The 17,122-nt window shown below is 35.1% G+C and overlaps 1 non-coding gene across 1 annotated transcript; it reads left to right on the top strand.

Annotated features, from left to right (window-relative positions):
- The first annotated feature begins 638 nt into the window (after positions 1-638).
- Positions 639-745, top strand: LOC145135258 (small nucleolar RNA R71). The gene has a single exon (XR_013719719.1). It is a non-coding gene; the product is annotated as a small nucleolar RNA R71 (small nucleolar RNA).
- The last annotated feature ends 16,377 nt before the right edge of the window (positions 746-17,122 follow it).

Below are 17,122 nucleotides of genomic sequence, written 5' to 3' on the forward strand. Positions count from 1 at the left end.
GGTCAATCATCATAGCTTATTGTTCTTTCAACATTAATCTTTGATCTTGTATGGCTGCATCTGTGTCGTCATGTCTTTTCTCTGAACCCTTCATAAAACGAATTAACATATTCTCTAAGTCAATTTTCTTTTCAGCTGGTGGTTGTTCCTTTTGGTAGAAGCCTCTGCCAGTCTGCCTATATTTTTCTTCTTTTTGCTTCTTGTACTCATCGTATGGCAACCACTCATTCTTTGGTTTTCTCCAATCTTCATCATATTTATCCCCACCCGAATAGGAAACTTGAGCCTTTTTGTTCCCATTATCATCTAAGTGGCAATCCTTGGTCAAGTGTGGACCATTGCATCTTTCACAACCAACTCTTATAGCATGAATTGATTAATCCATTTGGGTCAACCTGCGGTCTATATTATTGATCATTGTTATCATAGCAGCCATTTCTTCTGATGCTCCACCATCAATTCCCTTCGTTCCCTCATTTCTTGGATTGTGGTACTCACGAGAATGCTTTGAGAATTCTTCAATCAACCCCTTCACTTCACCCAGATTTTTCTATGTCAATGGTCCTTGAGAATCAAGGAGTTGCCTCGTCATGACATTCACCCCATCATAGAATATGGATACTTCTTGTTGAATGTTGAGGTCGTTTTGAGGGCAATTTCTTAGTAACCCTTTATAGCGTTCCCATGCTTCATAAAGTGACTCACCAGGATTTTGCTCAAAGTTAGCTACTGCCTTCTTGAGTTTTGATATCTTGGATGGTGGGCATAATTGTTCTAGAAACTACTCGCGCATTTGGGACCAAGTAGTTATTGCACCAGGTGGTAGTGCCTTTAGCCAGTCCTTTGCAGCTCCTTTAAAGGTGACTGGTAGCATCCTCAGCAAAACTGTAGTTCTAGGAACATTAGGGACATTGAAGTAGTCTGCAATGTCATTGACTTCATCTAAGTGCTTATAGGCATCCTCATGATCATTTCCATAAAATGGTACATCTTTGAGTGCAGTAAGGATGTGTCCTTTCAACTCGAATGGGGAAGTTGCAGGAATTGTAGGTTGTATTAGGCCAGGACCATCATCATATCTTATTCTCTTCTTGTATGCTCCCATGGACATATCAGCTATGTCTGCCATCTCGTTTTCCGGTTCGTCTTCGGGTTCACTCCTTTCTAATTCATATTCGGGCTCAGACTCGTATTCGAATTCCTTTATGTTTGGATTTTGATCAATGTTTGATATACTTGACTCTCCTACTTTCTTGCATGATTTCTTTCCAAAGACTGATCTGAGATCCTTAAAAGGTGACTTCTTTGGTGGTTGGTCTTCTTTCGCGTTTTTATCTGTCTTCTTGTGAAGGGCCGACTCTGGATCTTCAAATGGTGGCACCAAAGGTGTACTAAAACCTCTGGTCATGAACTACTACAAAATAAACACAAATAAAAACGTAAAACTGAACGAAAACAGAAAAACAAAGAAAAAGAAAAATTGACTGGATTCACGTCATGAGCCTCTAAAGCTCACATCGTGAGTTCAGTCCTGAACAAAAAACACTAAGATGAAAAAAAACTTTTTGCAGGTTTTACCCCACAAAAAGAATCGGTTAACCTAAAACACATAAATCAACAATCAAATAAGTCGTTCCCCAGCAACGGCGCCAAAAACTTGATGCGTGCAAATAACTATACCTAATTTTAAATTATTAACCTAACAAACTTAACTAACTAAAATGCACCTAGGCAGTGTACCTAGTCGAATTGTAATGTAGTTTAAGTAAGCCGGGGTCGAACACAGGGAACAAATTTAATTAATTAATCTAACTACTATTAAGTTAACCTAAGATTTTAGCAAAGTAATGGTTTTTATCTAATTTTGCAAATTTAGAAGAACTTAATTCTTAACACAATTCAATCAATAAACAAAACACTTATGTTAGTTCGAATCTACTTTCCCTCAATGTTTTATAAATTAATTATGACACTCCTGTTGGTTACCAATTAAAACATTATTAGCAATTTAGTTCTAAATTTACTAATATGAATTAATTCATGTAGATCTATGTATGGTAACACATAATTTAACAAATAATCAATTGTTGAATAATATTGGAGCTATGTAAGATTGGGTTGACAAACACAAATTATGGTCATAACATGAGTTCTCTAGCACAGCCTAATTTAATAATTCAATTCCTTAACTAAGATTGGTTCGATCTTAGCTCTAATAATCTAATGTTCATTAAATTACTAAGTGTTCAAATTCATGCAGAATAATGGTCACTAACTACACAGAATAAGAAGTTTAAGCAATCTAATCATTAAATCAAGCATGCTAGGTATACCAATCAAACACAAGACATAACCAACAAGCAAAGTATAAACTAATATAATAAAACCATGAGTTCCAGCTTCATCTAGCTAACAGAAGCAACTAGATTTAGCTACTCATTCTATCAAATAAGATAACACAGTCCATAGTCAAAAACATATTAGAAGTACCAAACTAGGATCGAATTATGACTTCTTCTTCCTTGGTGTTAAAACCAATTTCCAGGCCTTCTTTCTCTCTGATTTTCGACTTTTAGAACCTATCTAAGCCAGATAACCTCCTCAAAGTCGTAGGGATCAAGGATTTAAATAGTTTTGGATTTTTCCCGATTCACCTCGTGAGCTTTCAAGGTTCACCTCGTGAATCCAGTAGATATCCGTATTCAACAAGATTCCTGATCCGCGATGTTTATCTTCTAGAAGGCCATACTCACCTCGTGAATCTTCTAACACTCACCTCGTGAGTACGTATTTTTCTGCATTTCTTATCTTTGAAGCTTTTAACCTCCAAAGTTCCATTCTTTAACGCTTTAGTCCCTTTCCTTCAAAATGCCTTCTTTTGGCTGCAAAATACAATTTAACCTTATAAGTATCATTATTCCATGCAAATAACCAAAAATATATATAAAATGTATTCAAATATTGCCTAAAAATATGTATAAATATGGCAATATCACCATTCATCATAACTAGTATCATCTTTAGGCCATTGTTCCAGTTGTGTAAGTATGGTTCCACCTTTTGGAATGCCCAACATGTCATGAACAGATTGTGCTGTTACTTTCAGTTCCTTTCCTTCAACATCTATCAGCATTCTCTCAGAAGTAAATTTTTGAAGAATATAAAATCCCAGCTTCAGTGGTATATTTGTGATTTTTATTTTTAGCAAACTTCCAAAACCCATAGATCTTACACATTCTTTTTGTTTTTTGCTCATCCCAAGGATTATAGATAGTAATGACTCTGGTGAACATGTGTTTTTCATTGAGTAAAATTCCTTTACCACTGGTTTTTTTTATCTTTCTTGATTGCTGACTTCTTTTTTTTGCCTTCATTGATGGACGACTACTTTCAAAATCAGAGTCTGAATCATGTAGTTGGCGTTTTTCAGGAGTTTTCCTTTTTGATTGACTTTTTCTGCTTTGATGCTTTCTTTTCTTTGGTGTTTTTGTTTCTTTTTTATCTAGGAAATGAAAACATATAATATTTGAATAAGTTATTGATATATGAATATGATATATCCTCGTTGATTTATTAATATTTATTTATTACAAAAATATAACTAAGATATACTTGTTTCCATTCACATATAATTAGCTTTTGAATACAAACAAAGGTAAGCCATATATTTATTAATATATGAATACAAGAATTCAATAGTTTTTTTTAATATAAAACATATCCAGATTGAATTATTCATATGCTAATAGAGAAAATTATAGGTGGGATATACAAGTTATTTATAAATTATAGAAGGGATATAAAAGATATGATATATCTTTTTAATTTTTCTGCATTGATCGTGTTTCTCTCATTGTTGGTGAATCTTTATCAGAAATTTTAGTCTTCTTACCTTCATTCGATAGTGAGTAGAAGATAAATGAGTTTGATATTCACAAATGAATATTTGAATAAAACATATATATTCATATTCTTTATTCACATGTGAATATGTATGTTATATTCATATGCAAATAGAACATATATAAGTCATTTTTGTTGTATTCATATTTGAATAATGTATTTATGAAAACAAATTATGTTCTATTCATATGTGAGTATAACATACATATTGACAAATGAATATTTCAATAAAACATATATATTCATATTCTTTATTCACATGTGAATATGTATGTTATATTCATATGTGAATAGAACATATATAAGTCATTTTTGTTGTATTCATATTGAATAATGTATTTATGAAAACAAATTATGTTCTATTCATATGTGAGTATAACATACATATTCACAAATGAATATTTCAATAAAACATATATATTCATATTCTTTATTCACATGTGAATATGTATGTTATATTCATATGTGAATAGAACATATATAAGTCATTTTTCTTGTATTCATATTTGAATAATGTATTTATGACAGCAAATTATGTTCTATTCATATGTGAGTATAACATACATATTCACAAATGAATATTTGAATAAAACATATATATTCATATTCTTTATTCACATGTGAATATGTATGTTATATTCATATGTGAATAGAACATATATAAGTCATTTTTATTGTATTCATATTTGAATAATGTATTTCTGACAGCAAGTTATGTTCTATTCATATGTGAATATAACATACATATTCACAAATGAATACTTGAATAAAACATATATATATTCATATTTTTTATTCACATGTGAATATGTATGTTATATTAATATGTGAATAGAACATATATAAGTCATTTTTGTTGTATTCATATCTGAATAATGTATTTATGACAGCAAATTATATTCTATTCATATGTGAATATAACATACATATTCACAGATGAAGACTTGAATAAAACAAATATATTCATATTTATTATTCACATGTGAATATGTATGTTATATTTATATGTGAATAGAACATATATATGTCATTTTTGTTGTATTCATATTTGAATAATGTATTTATGACAACAAATTATGTTCTATTCATATGTGAGTATAACATACATATTCACAAATGAATACTTGAATAAAACATATATATTCATATTTTTTATTCACATATGAATATGTATGTTATATTCATATGTGAATAGAACATATATAAGTCATTTTTGTTGTATTCATATTTGAATAATGTATATATGACAGGAAATTATGTTATATTCGTATGTGAATATAACATATATAAGTCATTTTCTGTTGTATTTTTAAGTAAAATCTCATCTAAATGTTGGCAATCACTTATGAATAAAGTTAATCAGATCTAAACCGAATACATATTTTATTTACCTATTTGATTTGTTTTTGTTTTTCGTTTATATGTGTGTTTCACTGTTGATGTTGTTTCTGTAAGGGTAACTAGTTAATATTAGGAAAACATAAGAGAAATATGAAGTAACGTTTATATTTTGACAGAAAAGTTTGAAAAATGAAGAGAAGATGTAAAATTATTTATATATCAACTAATAATGGATGATTCTTACAAAAATTTCAAGTAAATCAAGTAATAAATAAGGAGGGTTACGAGAATGAACGATTATCACAAAATTTGAAGTAAACAACATTGTTTGAAGAATGAAGAGTGTGAATACAAAAATTTTAGTTCTAAATAAACTAATGATGAACGGCGATTATGAAAAATTTGAAGTAATCAAGTGATAATTTTAGAAATGATTAGAAATCGTTAAAAATTGAAGGAAAAAACGCCGATGGTTACCTTTCATAGTCAAGAGTGAGGAAATGGTTTCGTCCATGTTTTCATCGGAAGACATTTTTCTTCGTTTTCTTCTTATCAGTGCTGAGAATCCTTCTGCAAATGGTTTTCATGTTATAGGGTATCGAAGAGCGAAATGATGGTTTTCTGTCGAGATTTGATGTGTGATGAAATTACTCAAGTGCCCTATCGGTTTAATGTTTTTGGATTATTAACAAATTTGCCACCGTGCGTTTTTTAAGCTTATTAAATGATTGGCAGATAATAGTTCCCCCATTCTCAACCTTTTTTTTTCAATTGAACCCTCCTCTTATATATATATATATATATATATATATATATATATATATATATATATATATATATATATATATATATATATATATTCAAAATTGGAAAAGAAAACAAGAAATGATCTGTAGCTTAGTGGATAAGGCACAAGACCCTCTTGTAGAGGAGTCAAGTTCTGGCAACCTCATCTCTTGCGCCACGCCAACATTTATGTCCTAGAATCCTAGTAAGCAACCTGCTTAGCTTGGTGACCGGCTGAGAACCCCTAAACCGGATAAAAGAGTATAAATGATAAAATCTACCAAAATTTGAGGCATAAATGGACATAAACCACTTTGGATAAAACCAATAATTTTCTGTAAACTTAGGGATTTTATGACGTTAACCCAATTTATCTATTAACCATTTATGCAATTCTGATATTACATGTTACCTATGTATGTAATCTTGCACCACTTATGTCATATCGTTAGTGTATAGGGACTATTTCTGTAATTATTTTTACATGGACCATTTTTTTGGAATGGGAACTTTCTTAACGGGTGTTTACGGGCCAGCTTTCGCGTGCCAACTAATCCCCTTTGCGAACATGAGACAATGCTTCATGCCCTGTAGTCACTGCATGCGAATTTTCATAGCCACTAAAGCTGAGTAGTGTTAGGATTTGAAACATGAACCATTTTTATGACTGCAAATGGAATAATTTATATAACTAATTTCAGACCATTTCTTTAAGTCTTAGTTTTTTCCAAAACCACTTTTATAACTTCTAACTAGGTATTTTTGTAATTTGTTTGAAAAATGAAGGCCTCTTATGTATTTTTTATTTTCGTATTTTTTTTCTTGTAAGGATAATAGTAATGAACGAGAAAAAAATGCTATGAGTAAAATGTTTGGTTTTGTGTGACATTTCTTGTAACGACTTGGATTTTCTATCTAAATATCTGAGGAAATTATCAAATTTTTAACTAAAAATGCGAAATTCTATAAAATAAACATTTTACATCCCAGGTTTAATCACGGGTTTATAACAAAATCTACTACATAAAATAACAACAAGGTAATACAACTAAATAAACTAGTTTAGGTCCTTGTGCTCCTGTCTTCTCTTCTGTAGACAGGTGCTACTACCGACACCCAAGTTTGTAGAACTTGTTACTCAGTACCTGTTCAGTCGACTACCGAGCAGCGAGTTCTCGCGAGTACTCGGGTGAAACATCCCAAAAACATGGTCCAAAATTTTCATTTTTAATTCATTAATAAAACCATAAATAACATCCTAAAACATGTATCATTACATCAACTGTCAAAATATCATAATATCATCTCAAATATCAGAGTGAATATCCCAGGCTATAAAATTGTGGTGTGTGCCATGCGATCATCCCGAGCACTTCCCTTTTCTAGCAGAAGTACCTGAAACCAAAACTGAAAACTATAAGCGCAAAGCTTAGTGAGCTCCCCAAACTACCACATACCATACAAATAACATATAACATAACTTTGGGACTCCGCCCAGCTGCATCGGGACGAAGCCGACATCGACTTACCCGGCATCGGGCTCACCCCGGCATCAGACCACATCTGGCATCAGGCATCGCCCGGCATCGGGCTCGCCCCGGTATACACACTGCATATCATGTATCATAAACACAAAATATAAACATATATCATACATCGGGCTTGCCTCGGCATCGGGCTGAATCCCGGAACACTTAACACATAACATGCATGAATCACAAAGACATCAAGCATACATAACTACTTCTCGGGACCGCTCCGGCATCGGATCTAAGTCCGGAACACATACTCTTCATCTTTTGAGACACATTGAACTTTCCAGTGGCATGTTTAATCTCGATTATGCCCTTCAAGTTTGTGACTGGGATACCGAGGATCACAAACAAGATGTGAATAACCATGCATATTAGCTTGGTACTCTCGAAGTCATTTATCACCTAATCAATGTGTCGGTTAACCACACACGCTCCATCGATATATGATAATCTACGAGCTACCCATTTCCATCCTTCATTAGTCTCATATTAGTGTGTCGGTTAACCACACACGCTCCACTAACGACCAATAAGGTCCAGTGTGCAATTTCATGGGTTAGCATCAAATTCACATTTTTCCTAAAGTAACTAAGATTTGGGAATTTTATAAAAACGTTTAGTTACTTCTTATTTTCATTATACTTTTAATGGAAGTTTATGTCCTATCCTACCCGTTCGGCTAATGACCCTCCACTAGTCAAGAAAACGGTGAGTGAGAGTGGACACCCATTCAATCGTCATTTCACAGGAAATTTCCTTATACCCCCCCCCTTATAGATCAGCTTCGTGAATGAGGCCTACTAATGGTAAGACTGACCTTTTACTTATACATATATAATATATTAGACTTTTAATTTTATATAGTATAAGGGTGTATTTTAAACTTTTAAAATACTAAGTGGTTTAATATATTAATAAATTACAGTTTTAATTTAATTAAATTCAAACCATATTATTATGGATTTATTAATTCTCTCATTTAATTAAATATTTAACTAATTTAATAAAGTCCATAAGGGTGTATTTTGAACTATTCAAAATATCAAGATTCTAAATTTAAGATTTCAAAATTAAAACACTTTAATCAAATTTTAAATTATAAAACCATGAGGTGCACTTTTGAAACTTTTCGAAATACTAGTTTTTAAGAATTTAATATTTCAAAATTAAAAGTTTTAATTAAATTTTAAATTCCAAAACTTGTAGGCAAAATTTGAAACTTTTCAAAACTTCTAGATCAAATTTAAAATAATCAAATTAATCATAAAATTTTATCTTTTTCAAAAATTTGACCTAATCCAATTTTATTTGGTAAGATAATTCAAATCAAATTTTCCAAATAACTAATTTATCACATAATCTTGTAATTATCTTAAAATTTGACAATTATCCTTCAATTAGATGAGGACATTCATTACCATATCAGAAAAATCGGTTTTAGGCATTAAAACGAGTTATGGTAATTATCCAAATCTAATTTAGGCATGAAATCCGAAAAATCAGCCAACAGACGCGACAACTCGTCGAGTCAGTGTCTGGACTCGTCGAGTTGCCCCAACTCGTCGAGTCCCACTATGGACTCGTCGAGTTCATGCTGCAGATTCTAGAATTCAATTTGTTCCAGCTTTGGTAAAACATAATAGCATCACATATAACAAAAAAACGACCTAGTCTCTGATACCACTGATGGGTTTTGAGCACTCCAACATTCCTATGGTGTACATGCAACCCTAATGCTTTGGATCTAGGTTTTTCTCAAGTTATACATGCAAATAATCATCCAAAGCATAAACCTTAATTCTAGCATACATAATTTCGAAATTCATGTGTATGAGAGGGTTAGAACATTACCTCACTTGTTATGTAGCAATAACAAGAACTCTTTGACCTTTGAAAGCTTAGTGCCCCAAGTGTTACACCTCTAATGGGGTCACAAACACTCTACACAACAAGGATGACTTCAAGAGATAAGAATTTCAGTCTAGGTTCTTCTCCAATTAAGAATGGCCGAAAATCCTTAGTGAAGGGTCTTTAAATAGTTGTGGCTGCTAGGGTTTTCAAGTGGAAACCCTAATACATTGCTTGGGCAACAAGCAGCCCATGGATTCCTTCTTTAGAGCCCTTGGACGAAATCTATAGGGCCTCCCTATAGGATTTCGTCCACTCCACTCTATGTAGTCCATCAGCCCAGTTTTGCAACTATCAATGATTTACAAAACCAGTCCCTCCATTATTAATCAGTTCCTTTAATCCCAAAATTAATACTAGATTAATTTCTGATCAATTACTAATTAATAACATGATTTCCAAATAATATATTGATCTTGTAATATATTAATAAAATCATTCTGAGTACCAATTTATTATTCATATAATAAATGCTACTCTATCTCTTCAGTTGTCATCCTATCTAGTTGCATGAGTGAAGGCAACCCAAAAGGACCATGCTCATAATCAAATCAAGTACATACCAAAAATATTTATGGGCTTAGACACCTAATCCAACAGTCTCCCACTTGGATAAGTCTAATAACTATTATTGCAAGTACGACGTCAGAATCTGATCAGCAATCGTAGCTTTCAAAAGTCGCTATCGAACTCTGATCTTATCAGTAACGCGTCCTTTAGATAAGGGATCATATATTCCTCCATTCTAAAAGATATCGTATGAACATGAGACATGGATTTTAATCATTCTATCTGTAAATGTGTTGTTTCCAGATTTCCGATTTATGCCGACTGATAACAGACTACAATTGAACACATCAACTTAGTCCATGCTTGGCCAAGCGCTTAGGGTGTCATCACTAAATCATCGAGGGGCCCACAAATATCTCTTTTATCTTCTTAGGGTAAAAGGAACATATAAACTTCAACTCATATGCTTGAACTATTTAGTCATCAAATCACACACAACAATACATTTTATAACATCAAGTTACTGATGCGTTTACGTATTATCAATGCACAACTGACTCGCAAACAACAACTCATATGTCTCCGTTTCAATAATATAAGATATTATCGTCTCACAATCACTCGTGATAAAATCCATGAAGTGATACAAATGAGCGTGGGTTTAATCCAATACTCAAATCTTATTACAGGAGTACTCATGAACACTGCAGCAAACATTTGCTATGTCTAAGAACTTAGACAATCTATAGTCGGATTCATGACAGTCTTACCTCATTACTTACTCCCAAAGTATGATTGACTGTGGATGTTTGAATAATCTTATTATTAGGGAAGTCAAAACATGCGAAGTGAAACACAAGAATAATCCAATCCAATACGGTTTCAAAACTTTTGAATATAAATAAAACACTTATTATTTAATCACCATATTGACTACACATTATTCATTGTATAATGTTTCGACCAATCAACTAAATACTTGAATTAAAACAATAGTCATCCCATGCTCCAAGCATGCATACTATGTTTATCTATGGTCCTTACTTTGTGAGATATATCAATTGACCACATTCCCAATGATGCTCATTTCATAATTTCAAATCCTAATCACAAGTGTAAGAATACCAAATTCTTGTCACTATTAGAATGTGTTAGATTCTAAACTATCAATCAATGATCCTTCTGTAATGTCAAAGCACCAAAGTCACAGAGACTTTGCCAAATACAAAACATTCCACTGGAGATTGATAACAAAACAATTCCATGGAAGTGAAGACCCACATTCAAAGTACATTCCTTTGAACATCCTTCTTGCATAAAAGTTTCTAACCTACACATAGATTCTTAATATCCAACTCCCATTATGGAAACATTTCCATATTTGCCATATGACAATGCATTCTTAATAGAATCCTATCTATTCATAATGATGTCAATATGGTCCATCCATTACTATTCTTCCAACTGTGCACAAGCAACCAATCCTAAGCGAACCTTAGATTGTCCTTGACAGTTGTTTAAATACTTTAGTCATATCCGGTTCCGGTCCTTTTTCCCTCTTAATGCCCTAGACATTTGGAAAATCATAACGGACGAATATTGTAGCACATGCAATCGATCCTATATTCGAAGCATATGGGATACGATTCATAACATCTTATATAAAGACATGATTTCAATATATAGAATTCCCATGTTGAAACATTCCAATATGGTAATCATATATATCCATGACTAAGTCTAATTAAAACTTCAATTTAAACTTTTAGATTCGAAATGTGGTATAAGTCTCTTCTCCCTTAATTTTATAATAGCGAAACAACTTTTCAAACTCTGCAACTTTGTAAATTTGTATCCTTTGTTTCCTATAATTAGTATTGCCAACCTGCAACACTTAACATAATAATCATGCTCCCATTATCATGATAATTATATTCTTACTATCATAACACTTATGCTCCCACTAGCTTTGACATGTACCCAGAAAACCAGTTGGACTTCTAGAAATTAATACTTATTGACTTTCTTACCAATGTTCAAATTTCTGATACGTGGTTAGGCAACGAGCAGCCCATGGATTCCTTCTTTAGAGCCCTTGGACGAAATCTATAGGGCCTCCCTATAGGATTTTGTCCACTCCACTCTATGGAGTCCATCAGCCCAGTTTTGCAACTATCAATGATTTACAAAACTAGTCCCTCCATTATTAATCAGTTCCTTTAATCCCAAAATTAATACTAGATTAATTTCAGATAAATTACTAATTAATAACATGATTTCCAAATAATATATTAATCTTGTAATATATTAATAAAATCATTATGAGTACCAATTTATTATTCATATAATAAATCCTACTTTATCTCTTCAGTTGTCATCCTATCAAGTTACATGAGTGAAGGCAACCCAAAAGGACCATCCTCATAATCAAATCAAGTACATACCAAAAATAGTTATGGGCTTAGACACATAATCCAACACTTGATTCGTTAAGTCACATTTCTAGACATTAGTAGAGTATTTGATCCATAAAAATGGAGTCCTAATGGTTGATTCTATCCCATACATGTTGTAGAGTGTCTTAATGCATTAAGATGTTGGGTTTTAATAGATTAAGTACTTATTGAGCATGCAAGGTCATAAAGTTGGAAACTTTAGGACTCCTAACGACATGTGTACCTTGAATCTGCTTTTGGACGTGTTAAGACATTGTATTAAGTACTTAATAGAGAAAAACGGGGTCTGGGGTTACGCCGTGCATACCTCGGCGTACACCCAGCGTACGCGGTCAATGTCCCCATTTTGGTCAAGCGGAGGAGTATGCCCAGCGTACCTCCAGAGTACGACCCGCGTACGGTGGCTGAGTTGACTCTGTTGGGTTGACTCAATTGACTTATGAATTTTGACCAGTTTGACTCAAGGATATTTTGGGAATTTTGGATGGCAATTTAGAATTTATCCCTTGATTGTATAGGTGTTGATTAAAGAAGTGACTCAGAGTTTGGACCTCATCAGATAATTTTTAGTCCGTGAGGTGATTTTTCCTCACTGTACTAATGGGTCTAAGGCACCAAGGCCGGCTCATTGGATTAGATATCCTGTTATGTAATAGTATGATGCTATGCTTAGTGATTTGTAGAACTGTCTAGTTGTCTCACTGTCTGTTGACTAATTATATGTTTATTTGTATATGTGCACATATTTGGTTGGTGATTGAGGCTTTACTGCTTTGTGTGTGAGTCAACTGACCAATGGTATTCCATCCCAAGGATGACTGGACTCGAGATTGGCATTCCAACCTAGGGTATTCCATCCCGTGGATGATTGGACCCTATGGTTGACTGGGTCTGGGGTATTCCAACCCGATGGTTAACTGGACCCGAGTTATGTATATATTGGCATACCAATCTAGGGTATTTCATCCCAAGGATGACTGGACCTTATGATTGAATGGGCTGTGGTATTCAAACCCGATGGTTAATTGGACCTTACATGTTTGACTGTATATGTTATATGCTTGTGTTGGTACTTTGGGGGAACTCATTAAGCTTTGGCTTACGGTCTCAGTTTATTGTTTCAGGTACTCCGGATGACTAAGGGAAAGAGAAGGCGTGACCGTACACATCTCCTTGTTATCGGTTTTTATGATTTTGGGATACTCTGATATTGGATAATCATCTTGGAAAACATTGATTTGTAAACATTTTATAACTCCACTGTGTCTTTGAAAAGTTTAAATTGTTGTGTTTTTCGGTAAAGTTACACAACATACTACCATCTTCTGCCAGTGATAACCAAAACGAAATATTCAACGAAATTAATACTGAACAAAATTGCAAGAATGGTCCATGTTGTTAGCTGAAAAATGCTACTTTGGTCCAAAAAAGTTTGGACTAACACTAGAGGTCCAAACGTTTCATTTTATGAGTTTAGTCCAATTTGATTTGAACTTTTTATAAAGACGATTTTTCCCCTCATTATTTAATTTTTCATTTTTTTATTACAACAATTGAAGATAAAACAAAAATAAAATACCTCTCTCTCTCTCTACACCTTCCATTAAAGCCAAATAATATGTAACTGATTCATCTACAATTGAAAATCGCAAACAGGTTGATGAAGAAGAAGAGGCAACATTCATGAGTCATGACTAATACACCCGATTCATTTGGGGTTTTTTTGCAAGTTTGAAAACCCATCACCGGGATGAACACACAAACATAAATCGTTTTTCATAGATGAGGGCTAGAATGTTTTTCAGAAATCGTTTCAGAGACAAGGTGCACCGATGAATTCTCTCCAATCTTCATCACTGTTCCTCTTCCTCACCTCCCATAAGCGACACCACCTTGCACCGAACCTAGCAAAAATCAATGAAACAAGTGTGTTCTTGGTGCAAACCCAGATCGTATTTATGGGAGACCCCTCCCCCACATAGGTTTTCTCCACCCCTTCTTCTTAATCAATATGCAGTGTAGCAAGAACAGTTATTTGAAGCTCTCTTCATAACAAAGATCCCCTTTGTAACATCCCAAAAATCGAGACCGGAAATTTTGTTTTTAATTATGTTACTTATAAAATAGTTCACGAAAAAACATCATCGATATCATATCAAATCATAAAATCACGATCACATGTCTCAAAAATCATATCATCAAATAGTAATAATGTCAGAGTGCAATCCCATAGATCTCAAATGCGGAAATCATATGTGTGCGATGCGCTGCTACCCTGCCGACTCCTTCCCCTTTGACGAAAAGGTACCTGAAACAAAAACTAAAAACCGTTAGCACAAAGCTTAGTGAGTTCCCCCATCATACCACATACCATACAACATACGTATTGTCGGGCAATTCTGGGGTGCCCGACCTACCCATGTCAAGCAGTTCTGGGGTGCTGACCTACCCATGTCACGCCATTCTGGGGTGCTGACCTACCCATGTCAAGCCATTATGGGGTGCTAACCTACCCTCCGGTCTATCTCAACCAACAACGGGGACTGTTTCACTCCCTACCACTACCACACAGTAACATATCATAATCATACTGTCAGGCATATCTGGGGTGCCCGACCTACTCTTCGGTCCTAACGACCGAATCTGGGGTCTATTCCCCTCCTACTACCACTATCACATATAACATATCATGCCGGCACATAAGACAAATCAGGTAGTATAAAACCTAGATAATTATCACAAAGACAATTATCTAAAGACAACTCCTGATGGTGGGCCGGCATTGTGGCCGTAGACCCACCTCTACTGGAAGGTAACTCACCTTTATGTCGTGTAGTATCTACACTGTCCTCGGTACGGAAATCAACTCTTCTCAACTCCTCAATTCCTACACAACAACCTTTTTTAATTACCATTTCATACTCATAACCCCTTACAAGGTCAACTCAAGCGCAAGTCAAAGTCCAGGTCAAAACCCTGGTCAAAATCAACTTTGGTCAAAGTCAACATCCGGTTGACTCGACTCACCGAGTTGGTCCACCAACTCGTCGAGTCCTCTAATCCATAAACTACTAAAACCCTGACCCTACTCGCCAAGTCTAGCAAGAGCTCGACGAGTTCTCCTTCAACAAAATCGGGACCTTCTACAACTGAATCGCCGAGTTCACCCTTGAACTCGTCGAGTTCATCCTTTAACTCGTCGAGTTCATCTTCATTTTCATTAAGGCGTTTAGTCTTCGACTCGCCGAGTTCTCCTTGAACTCGTCAAGTCCGTCTTCATGTGGTTGGGACATTGCGTTGAAATCGCCGAGTTCATCCTTGAACTGGTCGAGTTCGTTGATCTCCATGTCCAAAACGAACCCAACAGACTGAGTCTTCTTTCAACTTAACATATTGACCATTCTCAGAAGAGGTTTGGGGAAACTGCGACCCGACTTGCCGAGTCATATAAGCGACTCGTCGAGTCCCTATTTGTCCAAAACTATTCCGTCGATTTCAGTTGGTCCCAATGCATCCAAACCATAGATCTGGCCTCCTAGGGTCCATATTATACGTAAAGCTACGAACTTGACGTCCATGCATGGGGGATTTGGCTCAAATGGCCTTAAAACGGGATTTATATGATGCATGGGGATCCCATGGCCGTAAAGTTGGCACCTTTATGCTATGGGAACCCTTAATGGTTCTAGATTTGTAGTTCTCATCCCAAAATCGTGGTTGCATCCAAGAATGGCTCCAAAAATGGCTTCCAAAAACCCTAAGTTACTCCAAAAAGAGTATCTAATGAAAGAAGAAGTAAGGTCTGGACTTTTTACCACCAATAAACAGGAGATGAAGCAAAACCTCTGGATCTCCTTGCTCCTTCTGAAATCCCAAGCTCCTTCTTCTTCTCTCCAACCTTCTAACTCACACAAAATGGCACAAAGAGTTCAAAATCACTCAAAAACGATTAGGGTTTCGTGGGGATGGTCTGAGGGTGTTAGAGGCTGTAAAGGGAACCACTTAAGGTGTTTAAATAGGGTGCAAACCCTAAATATTAGGGTTTCATCCAGGCAGCCCTACTCGTCGAGTCAGGCTCCCGACTCGTCGAGTAAGCCACTCAACCCCATGACCAAAAATCCGATGAGTTGGGCCTCCAACTCGTCGAGTCCCAGTACAAAACATGCTATTACTTAAATTTAAATATGTACCAGGGACCATGTGTTACAAATCTCCCCCAGTTGTTTTAGACTTCGTCCTCGAAGTCTGCTGCTGAATCCGGAAAAAGCTCGGGGTAGTGCTCCCTCATCTCGTCCTTCGGCTCCCAAGTCCATTTCGAGCCCTTGCGGTGTTGCCATTGCACCTTCAACAGTTCCACCTTCTTGTTCCTCAAATCCCTCGACTTCCTATCGAGGATAACTATTGGTCGTTCAATGTAGTTCAGACTGTCATCCACCTGAATATCCTCTAACGGCACCACTGCCGAATCGTCAACCAGGCACTTTTGCAGCTAGGAGACGTGAAAAGTATTGTGAATCTGACTGAGTTCGGCTGGTAGGTCTAGACTATATGTCACCTTTCCCACCCGGGCTACAACCCTGAAAGGTCCAATGTACCTGGGGCCCAACTTGCCCCGCTTCCTGAACCGGATGACACCTTTCCAAGGCGACACCTTCAGGAGTACCATATCCCCGACCTGGAACT

This window comes from Lactuca virosa, chromosome 8 (assembly GCF_052849685.1).
Source record: "Lactuca virosa cultivar CGN04683 chromosome 8, Lactuca_virosa_CGN04683_v6, whole genome shotgun sequence".
Classification (NCBI taxonomy): domain Eukaryota; kingdom Viridiplantae; phylum Streptophyta; class Magnoliopsida; order Asterales; family Asteraceae; genus Lactuca; species Lactuca virosa.